Source organism: Citrus clementina, unplaced genomic scaffold, assembly GCF_000493195.1.
Source record: "Citrus clementina cultivar Clemenules unplaced genomic scaffold, Citrus_clementina_v1.0 scaffold_3, whole genome shotgun sequence".
In the NCBI taxonomy this organism is placed as follows: Eukaryota; Viridiplantae; Streptophyta; class Magnoliopsida; order Sapindales; family Rutaceae; genus Citrus; species Citrus x clementina.
The window spans coordinates 19,717,555-19,733,200 of NW_006262339.1; the positions used below are offsets into that span (position 1 = coordinate 19,717,555).

The window sequence follows — 15,646 nt, forward strand, 5'->3', positions numbered from 1 at the left end:
TAATGATCATTTTCAACATACTAAATATATTGACACACTCTGGCCAGAGAATTCTATGATCAAGTGCCGAAAACCCATCAAGAGATGTGTTGTACAAATTCTATATTGTTAATCCATAACTCCAATACTCATAATTGCTCCCACCAAGATACCGGGTAATCTTGACCACAAGGATGTGTCGTGCCCATTGGTAACTCAAATGGAATAACAATTACAATCATGAAATCATAATTAACTCAAGATTAAGATTACAGTAAAATCAACGCCTATGAGATTTAATAAGTCTGATAGTTATTACAAATTTAATTAAATATCATATGTGATCCTGTTCAATGTAGTCGTACTACATCAATAAATTCATACATGATTAAGACAAATCATTCAATGAATTTCTTTTAGTCTATACCTAAATAAAGTGCCCAACTTTATTTATCAACTGCGAACTAAATTTATTTAATCATAAGATAACTTGTATTTATGTCTTCTGTGAATCCACATGGTGATCACATAAATACATATAATATGATTAAATAGACTTTAATACAAATATTAATGCAATTAAGATATTTGAATAAAATACCTCATTTATTTTATTAATCAGAAAAATTGTTTATTACAATTAAATAAACACATATGCTTTTAAAAAGCATATTTTCTCAACAGCTAATCCATGCCATTCTAATAAATATCTAACTATTAATTCTAGTAATTAAAAGGAAAAAAATATGTACTTTTTTAGTAGTACATATAAGGTGCGATACCATGCTAGCGATATTGAATGTTAATTAATTATTAACATTAAATGTTATCAAGATGATGACATTATCATCATTTTCCGTAATTAAAAATATTGTAACACTACCGTAATTAGGATTTTAGACGATCATTTTCCAAGCATCTCCATCAGTGATTTGGTTATTAAGAATCTAAATAGTAAACAAAAGGGACAATAACTAGTGGGACTCAAAAGCCAATCAAATACGGGTATGGATAGAAAAGGCAATATTATGACAAAATCCGTTTGCTCTTCATGCACCAATCACATCTGAAACAAGAAGATCTTGTCCCAGTTTCATTTCTTTTTTTGCTTGTTATTGACTTAACATGAAAATAGGAAAGAAGAGAACTTCATTTAATGAAGATATAATATCACTGTAAACTGAAGAAAAACAAAAAGTTGACTAAGCTGGCCTGTTTGCTTTCACTAAAGAATTGCAAACAAATTGTAGTGAGGCTTCCAAAACCGGAACTAGAAACAGACAGTAAGTGCTTTTTTTTTTTCATTTTTTAGAATGTGAAATGATGCAACTAATGTATCATGGGGCTATAAAAGAAAGAGAAGAAGAAAAGCTTTCATTGGAAATTTTTGGATTCTTTAAGATATGAAACAGGAGAGACCTTGAAAAGAAAGAAAGGAAAAAAAAAAAGAAAACCTAAAACTGAGATTTCTTAAACAATGGAAGTGTATGAGAGTTAAAAAATGGGAGCAAATTCTTAAAAATATACCGAGGAGGAAAATAAAGACCTTTGAAAAAAAAATTTTAATGGGTGCTCTTGTGGAAAAAAATTTTAATGGGTGCTCTTGTGGAAATTTTTTTAATGGGTGCTCTTGTGGATGTAAAAGAAAAATGATCCCAATGTTAGTATTAAAGACAAGTTTTGATGGACATTCTCATGTAGAATCTATTTAATCACACACGATGAGAGCGAGTTGTTAAAAATGTTATCATAAATGAAATTAGGTTACTAGACTTCTCTCTCTCTCTCTATACATATATATGTGTGTGTATCTATAAAATCATTTTCAGGTGTACGCACCCTCTTTTTTTTTTTTAATGCGGACACTTTATTAAATCACATGATTTAACAGCATGCCCGCAATAAAAAAAAAGAGGGTCCTTGTATGAAAGAATAATTCTATGTATATATATAATCACTTCTTACGAAGTATAAGGCCTCCCCTAAATCCTAAAATGGGCAATATCAATACAGTGCAAGGAAACAAGTTGTAATTACATTTTTCTAAAGAAAACTATGGGACATGGTTAAAATCAAGATACTTGGGGTGCTTGTCGACAGCTAAGTCACCATTAACTAAGCTAGCTAATTGGAGTCCAATTTCAATTATAGATGAATTTATCGTACAATTTCACACAGCAAGGAAAAAAGGTTTTTACTTCTTTCAAAGAAAGTTACGGATGTGGGTTTTAAATCAAGTTGCTAATTAGTAATTAACCAGGCTATACCATCATTGAAGTCTAATTTCGATTATATATGTATGAGTACTTCACTGCCTTCATTAATCTCAAACTCATGTGAATTAGATAGCATCCAAACAAATTACCAAAGCATAATTTTCTAAATTGTTTAGAAGATCACAGCTGTTACCAGTGAAGAGATTTTAGATCTAGGGATTTCAAATCTTAACACTTATTTCTCCTTAAATCTTAAAGTCAAACAATCAAAATTTTCTTCCAAAAGCCATCATGAGAGAATGAATATTTCTGTTAGAAGTTTATGACAACAAATTACTGCTAATAAATGACCATTTCGTACGTTTTCAAGCATCTGCAGACTGCACAAAAAAAAAAAGCCAGCATCTCAAAACAATTGGGAAAATATTAAAAAATATATGCAAAAAAAAAAGAAGCAAACTTAAGGATCTTGAAAAACTTGTCAAATTTTGGATGCCACGTTGAAAATATTAAACTGCAATTTTTTTTTAAAAAAATATTTTTTCTTTGTCACAAATGAGATTGACTCGATAAAAAATACCCTCGAATAGAATCTAACTACAGTACCACCATTTGGATTCTTAGTCGATAAAAAATATCTTTGAAAAAATTAGGGTTTTATGTTTTCGACGTATTTGTCTTTATGTTTTGGATTTTGGTCTTGTCAATGGTGAGTGAGTACCGATTTTCAAGTTTGTATATACGTTGAATTAATTGTATGTTTTATTAGTGGGGTGTATAGCATATACATAGAGAGAGAAAGAGAGACGACAGCCTTGTGAACATCATTATGCTGCTTCCTGCAAATCTTATACGATTGTTGCTGAAATTTTGTACCTTGATAAGAGCATTCATTGATAAATATGTTTGAGTGTCATAAGACTTTTGATGAACGTCTAGGGAGTCATCTTAATTTGAGATGTATGGTACATGCATGAAACGTGTGTAGGAGTTGAACTGTAGTGATACAACATTAATCAATTTAACCCATTGGATACAAAATTTAAGTTATTATAGACCATGATAGTGTTGAATGCCAATTCACATCAAGCGGAATCGGTATTAGAAGTCATGTAGATTTAAAGAGATTAATAAGGTAATGGGTTTGATAAATAATTGAAATTGACACAGTAATTAAATCTGTGAGGGTTTGAATGTGAAACTTTATTTGTTATTATACTGTATCTATTAAAATTTTGTAATAAGGAGCAAAACTAGTGGAAAGTCTTAACTGATAGGAATTGATTGAGTAAAAAATTGAACACCACTAAACAGTGTCTCCACTACTGTGTAATTATTGTTTCACTGAATTACAAGCTTAAAGTATTAAGGCAATGCCCAAAATTATTAATTTTAGACCAAAAAGAAATAAGAAAAAGAAAAAAAAAGAAAGATGTAACTTACAGTTTTAACTTTATAAAAAGTTTTATTAACCGATATATAGATTTTTTTTTTTTGTAGAAGTAAGGGCCCTGCTATGTTGGTTATGCTCTAACTTAGAGCATCTCCAACATATCAATCCCTAGAAATAAGAAGTCAAGGGTTCAATCTAATGCATAACTGATCGGTCGTGGTTTTGTTCAATAATTTCGCAAAATAAGTTGTAGTGAATTGGGTGCTGTAAAACTTTATAAGCAACCCAAGCATTGCCCATGATCACAAACCACACCAACAAGATGCTATCAACCCAAACAATCAAGCTTTAAGTTTGAGAAAAACCTTTTAACGAAAATGGCTTTTATCATAACACACTCAGAACAAGAATTAGAAACAAATTAAACACAAAAGAAGGAGAAGGATCTATGTGGTTCGATTGTGCAAAGAAGCACAATCTACATCCACGGGAGAAGCCAACAGAGCAAGTTTTATTGATGATTCAAGTAACCTTTACAGAGCAATACAAGAGTTAACTACTAGGAACAAGACGAAGCTTTCTCTCTATCTTAACTCTCTTTTATATAGCAGCTGATATAGAACCCAGAATGCACAGATTTCTGCCACCTGGACTAACAACTTCTAACTAATTTGATTCTTCCACCACGTGCATTTCACATGCTTCGCTTAAGCCTTTGGCCAAAACGTCTCCAGCCCTTGCCATTTTGAACTTAAGTAAATCACTTGCCGAGCTCCTGACTACCTGAGCTTATTAAACTTATTCTGAACAACGTCGTTTAATAAGCTCAAGTTTTGGATTCATCATTTTAGTCCACACAAGCGGAAATAAAATAAAAGTATATACCACCATAATTAATTAATTAACTGATGATGTTTAGATTCTGTGCTTGATTATATATCAATTCATCATATTTTTATTAAGATTACAAATTTAACTATATTGTCGGGGTTTGAATGATTTTTATTTTAAATATATTTTTTTAATGAATTTATTCATGTTCGGTTGGATAATATTTAAAGTAATAACAAACATAGGTTTTAATGGAGTGAAATTGTAAGGGTATGGTAACTAAATCTTGTTTCTTATTGTTTAATGATAAAGATTGAATTCAATATGAAGTGGTTTGATATTGTAAATGCATTGCAGGTAAATTGAAATTTTTTATACGATGGGAGGAAGTAGGATTGATGATGATTGCGAGCTTACTTCTCCATCTAATGGGGTGCGCACTGTGGTTTTAGTTGGCCGTACTGGCAATGGAAAAAGTGCGACGGGCAATAGTATTCTTGGAAGAAGAGCCTTCAAGTCGAGGGCTAGCTCGTCTGGCGTTACAAGTACTTGTGAAATGCACAGAACCGTGCTCAAAGATGGCCAAGTTGTTAATGTCATTGATACCCCTGGTAATTTACTAATGTCGTTGCCTAGATATTCCATTTCCATGCCTGTTGATGTTGTGGTGGTACGTAGATTGATGTCATGGTAATAAAAAAAAAAATAGATTGATGTTACGAGCAATTGCAGGACTTTTTGATTTTTCTGCTGGCTCTGAGTTTGTCGGCAAGGAAATTGTCAAATGTGTCGGTATGGCCTAGGACGAGATCCATGCAGCCCTTGTAGTTTTCTCTGTTAGAAGCCGTTTTTCTCAAGAGGAAGAAGCTACACTACACAGTTTGCAGACCTTGTTCGGGAAAAATTGTTTTGACTACATGATTGTTGTTTACAGTGGAAGGGATGAACTTGAAGCTAATGACGAAACGTTAGAAGATTATTTGGGTCGTGAGTGTCCAAAGCCTTTAAAGGTTTGTTTTGAACGGCAGTAGTGTTCAATAATTTCATTAGTCATTTTGATCAAGTTGTCTTTAGTTGGTTCTTTTGTGAAGTTTTGGACTCCTTTACGGTTGGACTATTGGAAGTTTAATATGAATACATGCATGTTGAAAATACTAGATAGGTTTATAGTAGTCTAGCCGTCTTAAAATTCCATTTTCAATAGGGCTTCATTTCCTGAATGGTTTTCTTCTACCATGCAGGATTGGCAAGAGAGGTGATTGGTTGATAATATTCTGCTGGCATTACTTAATTTTAGTTATATTTTAATGTCTTTGAAAGAGATGTCATTCATTCATTTGCCAAGCATTTATGCTTTTCTTATTTGTATTATTTGATTTCATCTGTTATTTATTTTTGGTTCTTATTCTATTAATGTGTGTTCATTTGTTTGTTCCTTAAAATATGTACCTCTTTGATTTATATGCTTAAAATTAACCTACTTTTAAGATTTTAGAAGTGCGCCAAGGAGGATATACAGGTCCATTTTATTAGGCGTTGTTTGAATAAAATATCAAGGCTAACTTTATAAGATTTAAAATTCTCTTAAAAATCCCTGTGGATTCTAGCCTCAAAATTGGTGTCTAAAATTTCAATGTGAGATCTTTTTTCAGTTTCAACATGCAAATCTCTTTTTTCAGTTTCAACATGGAAATCTCTTATTTTTAGAATTTACTTGATGAATTTGGTTCCTAAAACTTTTCAAGTTCAGGAGTAGGAAGAAAAATAACAAAAATGAACATAAAGACCCCTTCAAGTTGTAGCTTTGCAATTAAAAAAATCGGGTTATTTTATAGTTGAAGGGAACTTTGTTTTACTTATTTTACTAATTTTTGTATTTTGAAGGAATCAAAAATTTTTAATTATAATGTTGCAAAATTAGGTCAATTATGTAGATGCCACAGAAAATATGATCACGTCTTTTTGCAGTTTTGAGCCTTGGTCACTTGAGTTTGTTTATGACAATAGTACAGTCTTTCATGCTTTTTTCTAAATGTAAAAATTTACCTAGTGAAGAGGCCGCTACTGATTTGTAGCCACCAATTTTGATTGGGTCAATGCTTTTCACTGGAATATATGCAGATTATTATTATTATTATTATTATTATTATTATTATTATTATTTCAGTTATATGGAATGCTAATCACCCTTTAATGTCTTAAAATTTGATGGACATAAAATGTTATTGTAAGCGGTCAAACCATAAGGAGAATGGAATTAATTATTAAAATTTGATTATTGCTTGCCCTTAAATACTTTTAGGGGATGCATGATATTAAGTACCAATGATCACAATAAAAACAAATTTTGTCAGCTAAATATCTTCAAACTTTTAGAGACTACAAGTGATTGATTGGTTTATCAATGTTTACGAAAGGGGCTAACATTTGCTTTATTCCATATCATTTTTCCATTATTTTAGGAGATCCTTCATCTATTTGATAATAGGTGCGTGCTTTTTGATAACAAGACCAAGGATGCGGCCAAGAGAACTGAGCAGATTGGGAAGCTTCGTTCTCTGGTTAACTCTGTGATCATGTAGAATGGTGGGTAGCCATATACAAACGAAATCTTTGCTGAGTTGAAGATGACTTCATTTCTATCGTGATAGAATTATGTGCTGCTTCTTTTTGAATATGTCACGATAATGTCTCTTTTTCTTTTTTTCTACTCAGACAGGGGCTATTAAACTCCATGAGCAACAAGTTATTAAGTTATATGTTCATTGATTGTGTTTTTATTTCTTTTTTTCTCTCAAGAAATATTAAGAACGAGAAATTTCAGATCTGAAGGAGCAGATGCAAAAATCATATGAAGATCAACTCAAACGAATTACTGAGATGATATTTTTTATGCTCCTTGTTTTGGCATCAAGATATGGCATGCATATGTGTTCATTTCACGGATCTGGTAATCATTTCCAAAACTGTGTAATTAAAAAATGCCTATAAAGTGTTCAGGTACCTGTAATGATATTCTAAATTGTGAGACTTGGAGGTGGTAAAGACTGCCGCTCTTTCCTTACCCCTAGATTTTTGGAGATTGCCATTTGAAAACATACTTTATCTTGCTAGTTGATGGGGACAATTTTGTTATTAAGTTATCTACTCACTTATTGTGTTTTGAAGGTTGTAATATGTTGTTCTTATCTTGATGATTGTTTGATTGTCTTGTTCTGTTTTGTTTCTTGATGAAATTAAGTAGATTACTTTATGGTAGTAGCTATAGGTGGTTTGCTCATCATGACTTGCACTTAGGAATGGATTCTGCACTTGTTTAGTCATCAATCATAAGAACATTTCTTGTAATAATGTAGATCCTGTGGGAACAATTAACATGTTATAAGCAAGTTATGTCATATTCTAATTTTTTAAAAAACAGAATAGCCACATTCAAAATAAATTTTTATGAAAATATAGTTAGGCACATGAAACCTAATCGAATAGCTACAAAGTTTTGATTTTCCTTTCGACGGTTTCAATTTATAGAAAGGCAGAAGAATGATCCGGCATTAAGCCAAATCCTATTCAACAATAATCTAGATTTGCTGTAACATTCTGTGGAATGACTACATCTCTGAGATGCTAATAAGTTTTACTCTCCACATTCCTGGAGTGTGGCAAAATGAAAAAGTTGGTAGATTCTTTAATACTTTATATTTTAGATTTATCTGTTTGTTTTCTTTAGCTTTTGTTTCTACCATTTATCAATGATTGAGAGAGTGGAATTGATTGAAGTAAGAATGTTTCGCCGAGTATGGTGAACTTAGCAACTCCCTTTGCAATTGGATTAAACTAAATTAGTACTCAAGAATTTTCTTCTCTTAAGTTGGAGTTTTATATTACCAATACCCAATTTTTTTTGGTATTATTCTACTACTCTAGGGCTTAGTGGCATGTTTTATGACTGATATTGATGCTTTTTTGATAGTTTGAGTCTAAGCTCAAAGAGACAACAACTAGGCTCGAATAGCAATTGGCAGGGGAGCATGCTGCTCGATTAAAGGTAGAAGCGGCTGCAAAATCAACTCAAATGAAGTCAGATGACAAAATTCGTAAGCTTAGAGAGGATCTTGAGAGAGCTCAGAGGGAGAATGAGGGGCTCCATAAGGGAGTTGAAATTGGAGATTGTGCCATTCTTTGACCTAGTCACTGGCAGGGATTATATGCCATTGGCGTGAAAATCAGCTAAAGTATATTTTTTTTGTCTCCTCTTCCTTTTCAGATAATATTTGAAGTTCATGCCGCATTTTTCTCGGTGTTTTACTACAGTCAAGAAGCTTATATCCTGGGTTATGTAAATCTTCACAGTCCAGTCCGGAGTGCGGTCTGAAGATAGTATTACACGGAAAAACTGTATTGTCACCAAATGAAATTTCTTTTATGGAACCGTCTAGAATCTTTTCTTACACGGTGGATCCAAAGAGATCTGATTCATTTTCTCTTCATTGAGCTCTTAATGAACGCTATATTGATTTCACATTTGTAGCAGATACAACCCAAGATATGCCCTTCTATCAATCATGACTTTTCCAAAAATTCAAACAGACTAATAGAGTAATCCTATTGTCCAAGAGACTTGCAATAAATCACCAAACTTATGACCCTTCTTTGATTCACACCAAACTTCAACTAGCTCCATAGCCTAAACTTATCAAGTACAGTATTTATTTATACATATATGACACAATCTTTATTTACTTTATAGGTAATGCAAATCCTTCAACATCATACATAATCAGTTGTATAGATATTAAGTTTTAGCGTAATAATTGTCCCTCAAAGAGAAGTAGCCAATTTTAATTCATCGTAAGTAATTAGGTTACACATAAACTGATCTAGTTTCATATATTTGCTGGTTTCAAAAATAGGTATCAAATAGCACATAAATTCATTAGATAATCATAGTTTGAAAATGTTAAAGAGTTCCATAAAAGCTTGGAAGAAAACGAAAAGAAGGCTAAAGAGAATTTAATGAATTTTAATTATTACCCTTTTCTACAAGAACTCAACTTCAGCTAGCAGTATTTCATGCTGTTGCACAGAACATGAAACAAACAAAGCAACAAATTATTTTCAAAATGACATAAATTACATATACCGAACGTATATCGATAAAGTTTATGCAATGTATTATTGCAAAACAATGGTGTATTGCTCAAATTCAATTATTTTTTTTGTCGATTTCATGCATGCATAGTGCAATTAATTAGGTACCTTCTTGGAGCTGATCCTAGTGATGCCACACTCAAGCCTGTTCTCCAGTTGCTTAAGCTCCTTTACAGTTAAAGAACTCAAAGAATCACCCATCAAATGTGTTAGGAATTTATCTCTATTAGAAATAGATATAGGTAATTAAAAACCAAAAAAATTAACAACTTAATTTTTTCCGAAAGTACTGTTCACTATTACTGTTCACCATCAAAAATATTAATTTTCAAAAACATAATAAAATGCAGAAAATAAATTACACAGAGATTTTTACGTGGTTCGGATTAACCAATCCTACATCCACGAGGCCACAGCCAGATGAAAAGCAATTCACTAAGTTTAAATGTTACAACCTATGGATTTACCAAACTTAAGACTCTCACTTACAGTTTATCACCATACAGTTTACTCAACGTTAGACTGAATCTGCTTCTCTTGAATAATCGCTACCCCTCTTGATCCACGATCCTCAAGGCACTTCTCAAAGTGATCAAAAGCAATTCTTCAATTCTTCAATGTCTAGTGATCCAAGATCCACATAGACTCTCCGCAGAGATGAACAGAAGATAAGAAAACAAATCAACACAACATGCTGCGCCAAATCTGGATTCTCTGGGGAGGAGGCCGAATTTTGCTTCTCTACTTTATGCTCTGTGTTGTGTACTCTTCAATTGTGAAATACCTCTCTTTATATAGGCACTAGGATTTCACCAAAATAACAAGTCTTAAAAGACTTGGATTCTTTCCAAATAAGAGTTTCCTTCCTCTTATAATTCCCATGAATCTAAATATGAATAAATATAATCTTCTTGTCTTGCTTGTCTCCCAAGAAATATCTAGAGCATTTAATAAACTTCCTGTTTGAAGCAACTTCTTGCTCTAAATAGATCTCATGCGCCAATTATAAAATCCCACCATTAATTGACTTGCTAAATTAGACATCTAATTAAATTAGGAAACAAATATTCTTAATAAATTGGAATCTCACTAAATTAAGGAATTAATAAAATAATCCCTATTACAAGATATCCAATAAATAAATTTCCAATTTAACTAGACTTGCCATAAAATGCCAACTCTATAAATATTGGACTTAACAAAATGCCTATATGAAGAGTCAAGAGTGAGATAACCAATTGCAAATTCAATTGAAATTGTATATTTTGGCATAATTAACTAACTATGCTTAATATGAAAATGATTGTTGATGAAATAATTGAAAATACCTGTTAGAATTCTGTGACATTTAAATTTGCTACCGCAGCTTTGCTGACTCTTGCTGATAGTATCGTTTCCATGGGTCACATGTAATGGGAGAAGTTAAATTTTTATTGGGAACTTTATATTTCAATGCTAACTATGTGGTAATAAATGATAATAAGTTGGTTTTTTTTTCACCTTTTCATAATAATATATACTCCTACCAACGCCTAAATTTATAGCCTAAATAATGAATTATGTACCTGAGCATTGATCTCAGTAACAATGCCAGAATTTATTTATTTTATAGCTTAAATTACATACATTTACACACACTAGGAACAACAGGTTGTATTCATCAAATTCATCTAAAAATAACTAACTAACCAGATAGCTCTGCTTCTTTTCTTTCCAACTAAATTTCTACACTTGGTAGATTCTCAGCAGGTTTAACAATAACCTTTAGGAACTCCAAATAATCCGGGTCTTTATTGTCCACATCAAAACCAAAAACAGCTTATTGCTACAGTACTTCTAAAAACAATAAGAAGATAAAGAAAATAAAGGTATGCTTTGTAATTGTTGTGCTTTTACTTAACTTTGAAATTTAGCAACTTAAGTGTATTGGTAAAAGCCACAACACTTACACCCCAAAATTACCTTAAGCTTTTTAAATAAAAAATTACTTTTAAAAATGGTGCCTTCACGACTATCCTCTCTAGAATAAGGCATGGGAACATGTTGAGATGGAGCATATTCAACAATATCCCTAAACTAAGCACCTAATCGAGAACCCAATAACACATATAATTAACCAAACAGAAAGTGCCCTTTTCATTTAAAACAACATAAACTCATTCTTACCAAATTAAGATTGATAAGTAAAAGCAAAAGGGAAAGCAAAATTACCCTTTTCATTAACAAACACATGTCCATTCAACAACTCAGCAAACTCAAACACATCCGCAGGCTTCTTCAATTCTTCATATAGAGCTTTGAACACATTCTTGCTTCATCTATTCACATATTGGGCATCATTTTGTAATCTTAAATATTGTGAGAGGCAAAACAAATTTGTAATCTTTTATTTTGAGTGATTGTAAGTGTTGTGATACACTTGGGTTAAGAGATTGGGATAATCTCTTGTTTTAAAGGTTATTAACACCTTGGAAGTCAAGTGTAAGCATTTGAAGCCTTGGAGGCTTGCTTAGTGGAATCCTCAAGCCCGGAAAGCTCGGAGGCGTGGACGTAGGGGAGGTTGGCTGAACCACGTAAAAATCTATGTGTTTGAATCTCTCTTCCCTTATCTTTTTATATTGTGATTAACTTATTTGTTATTCCTTTGAATTTGTTTTATATTTGCATTAAGTTTTTCTTTATAAATTGAATAATTTTTAGAATTCCAATTCACCCTCCTCTTGGGTTGCTTAACTAGAATTTCAGATTATTCCCCTAGGTACTTGTTTGGTGATAATTTTTGGTATTCAGTATTTGATATTATAAGTATTATGATTTCATTGATTGTATGCATATTAATGTAATATTGTTATTTAAGTGCATGATTTGAATTAAATAAGTTTATGTGAGTTCTTATGATATTTTGATGAAATTGATTTGGGAAAGATTAAATCATTTTAAATAAGTTTATTTTTCCAAAAACTACTATCCACTCACTGATCTCAGTGAGTTTTATACTCACCCTTTTTTAATTTTATCCCCCCCCCCCCAACAAGAGATTTACAGGTACATCAGTCGACCCAGTAATGATAGTTAGATTTGAAATTATAGTCACGTGATGGTGTTAGGAATCATAGATGTTTTGTTGGGACATTTTGAATTGTATAATTTATTACTTATTTGTGATTAAGGATAAATTATTGTATTCTTGCCATTATATGTTTGAAGGATACTGGTATTTAATTGAGGAAGTTGGTTGTGGAGGTTGATTGAATATTGTATCATTTTTTGAAGTGTTGATTGTATAAATTGCAGGTTTGGGGATGTCATAATTATATATGAGACTTTGCTGAATTTTTGGTAGAATTCTTGCACATTAGAATTATTATTAATTCATTTAGACGAGATTAGATAAACTCGTCCTGGGGGTTCGGGGCGGGTCATTTCAATTTATAGCTTAAATTAATGAATTACTTACCTGAGCATTGATCTCAGTAACAATGCCAAAATTTATTTATTTTACAGCTTAAATTACATACCTTTATGCACACACACACATACATACACACACACACTAAGAACAATGGCTTATATTCATCAAAATCCTCTAAAATAACTAACTAACCAGATAGCTCAACTTTGTTTCTTTCCAACAGAATTTCTGCACTTGGTAGATTCTCAGCAAGTTTAGCAATAACCTTCAGGAACTCTAGATAATCCCAGTCTTTATTGTCCACATCAAAACCAAATACAGCTTATTACTACAGTACTTCTAAAAACAACAAGAAGGTGAAAAAAATAAAGGTATACTAGTAATTGTTGTCTTTTAATTAACTTTAAAATTTACCAGCTTAAGTGTATGGTAAAAGCCACAAAAGTGCCCTCAGTTTTTTTTAAAAGAAAAATTACCTTTAAAAATGGTGCAGAACCAATTGTAACGGTCATTGAAGTGATCATGGAAAAGGGCTAAAAAATGACGAATCACTACTTTGTTTCTCTGCAATGGCTCCTTCATTTCATCGCATTCAATTTTTTTCGATTGTAGTGAATTCGAAAAATCGAAAAAGAGTTTTGATTATTTTGTACCCTAATTAGCAATATGGGTTGAGAATGAAATTGGAATATTGTTTATTCAAAAGTTTAATAGTATCATTCTTATTTTTAAATAAATTTTTATTCATATTTATTATAAATTAAATGAATTATATAAATACAAATTAAAATAAAAATTTAAGTACTAAAAATAAAAAATATATGTTTCAATATAAATAAAAAATTAATTATAAAATTTTTCTTTTACTTTTTGTTGTTTTAAATTATTTTTCTTATAATGAATACATATATTATAGCCCCAAGATAAGTTATTAAGAAAATAACTCTGTAACATATACACCTTAATTTTTCCTAATTACGTGCATTATGTTGTTTCTCTTTTCGGTATTAATTTTAAAAGTCATCAGATTGGTTACAAATTATTATGGATAAATTAATGGATTTGGGTCAGGTTAATGAATGATCCTGTTTTGATTAAATTTAAATTTGTCATGACATAAATCGAGGAAAATCGAATGCGATTATGAGGTCATGTAGTCGGATTTTATTTTCGTCACGAGTCCGATATTAGTTTAATTTGTATTAAGCTTTATAAAAAAGGATGCATTCTATAAATTGGAGATGGGGAGAGAGAGGAGGGGAGAGAGAAAGAGAAAGAGAGAAGCCGCGTTCGTGACCCAAATGGAACTCACTATTCCGACTAGCTTCAAAAGCTCGTGACATGCTGGTTATACCCCTGCCATCCTCGTCGCTGAAAAACGGCGATTTAGCTAAAAAGAAACCGCAGCTCAACCTATCACCATCGCCTTCAATTTCGCCAGAGTTTGGCCACGCCACTGGCTGGGTTCTACTTCTCATGTCACTAGCTTCCATTTCTAACCAACCTCGCCACCTGAAACCGTCATTTTGGTCATGAACGACCGCCGGAAAGCTCACGGCTTTTGAAGCACGATCTGCCACCATCACTGAGCGTGGGAGCTCATGGCCACCACCAGTGGACTCAGCGTGGTTAGAACTATCAGACCTGAGCTCCTCGTCACCGTTGACTGAAGTCCGGTCATCGTTGACCGGGAGGGGCAATTCGATAATTTCACAAGACTTTGGGGTAAATTTGTAATTTTTAAAAATGATGAATAATATAGTAATTTTATATTAGGGCAGTGAGGTAATTTGAGATTTCAGGGATACTTCGGTAATTTATGTTGTTAAGGGCATTTTGGTAATTTTACACTGACGGTATTTTCGTATTTTCTGACATTGTGGTTATTTTTGTGATCTAAAGTGAAGACAATTTGGTAATTGAGGATTCTGAGGATAATTTAGTAAATTTTGACATCAAGGGAATTTTGGTAATTTGGCATGTAGGGGTATTTTGGTAATTTTATACATACAGGAAATTGTGAATGATAGTTGTTTTGAGCTCTATTGCGTAAGATTAGTTGTATTTCACACCTATGGAAAATGATTATGTCGTTTCCTTGAGTTAGGAGGATCCGCGAACGACAATCAACTCACGAACGTTGTTGATACTGAGTTTGGACATTGTCAATGTGAGTGGAATATACAAAATATATTTTGATAGTATATCTTGATTTTATGATACAGTACAATATGTTTTGATAAATAAGTATTTAATGCTTCGATTGGATGATTTCCCATAAAATTGATTTTTATCTATGTGTTGTTATTTATTACTATTAAAAATGAGTTTGATTAATGATTTTGTTATCGTTTTTGAGAAAATGCATGACAATATAATTCAGTGGACTTGAGATATGTTAACTAAAAAAGAAATGAGATTTCAGATGTGATTATGTGTTTATATATACATGTGTATAAAAGGTTATTTGGAAAATCAATGGATAGTACCCTTCCCCTTTAGATACAGTGATATAGATGATATGAGATGAATACAATGATACAGATGATATGAGATGAGAGGCCTTTGAGGCCCGTCTGAACACACATAGAGGCTTTAGGCCATGTGTTTGGGCACTTTTGCCTTTTGGGGGCGTATGAATGCAATATGATGATTATAGAGATACAA

General features: G+C 32.0%; 2 pseudogenes; one reads left to right on the forward strand and one right to left on the reverse strand.

The window, feature by feature from the left end:
- LOC18049986 overlaps positions 1-11,846 on the reverse strand; it is a 22,976-nt pseudogene extending 11,130 nt beyond the window's left edge.
- LOC18049987 lies at positions 4,799-8,602 on the forward strand (annotated as a pseudogene).
- Positions 11,847-15,646: the final 3,800 nt, after the last annotated feature.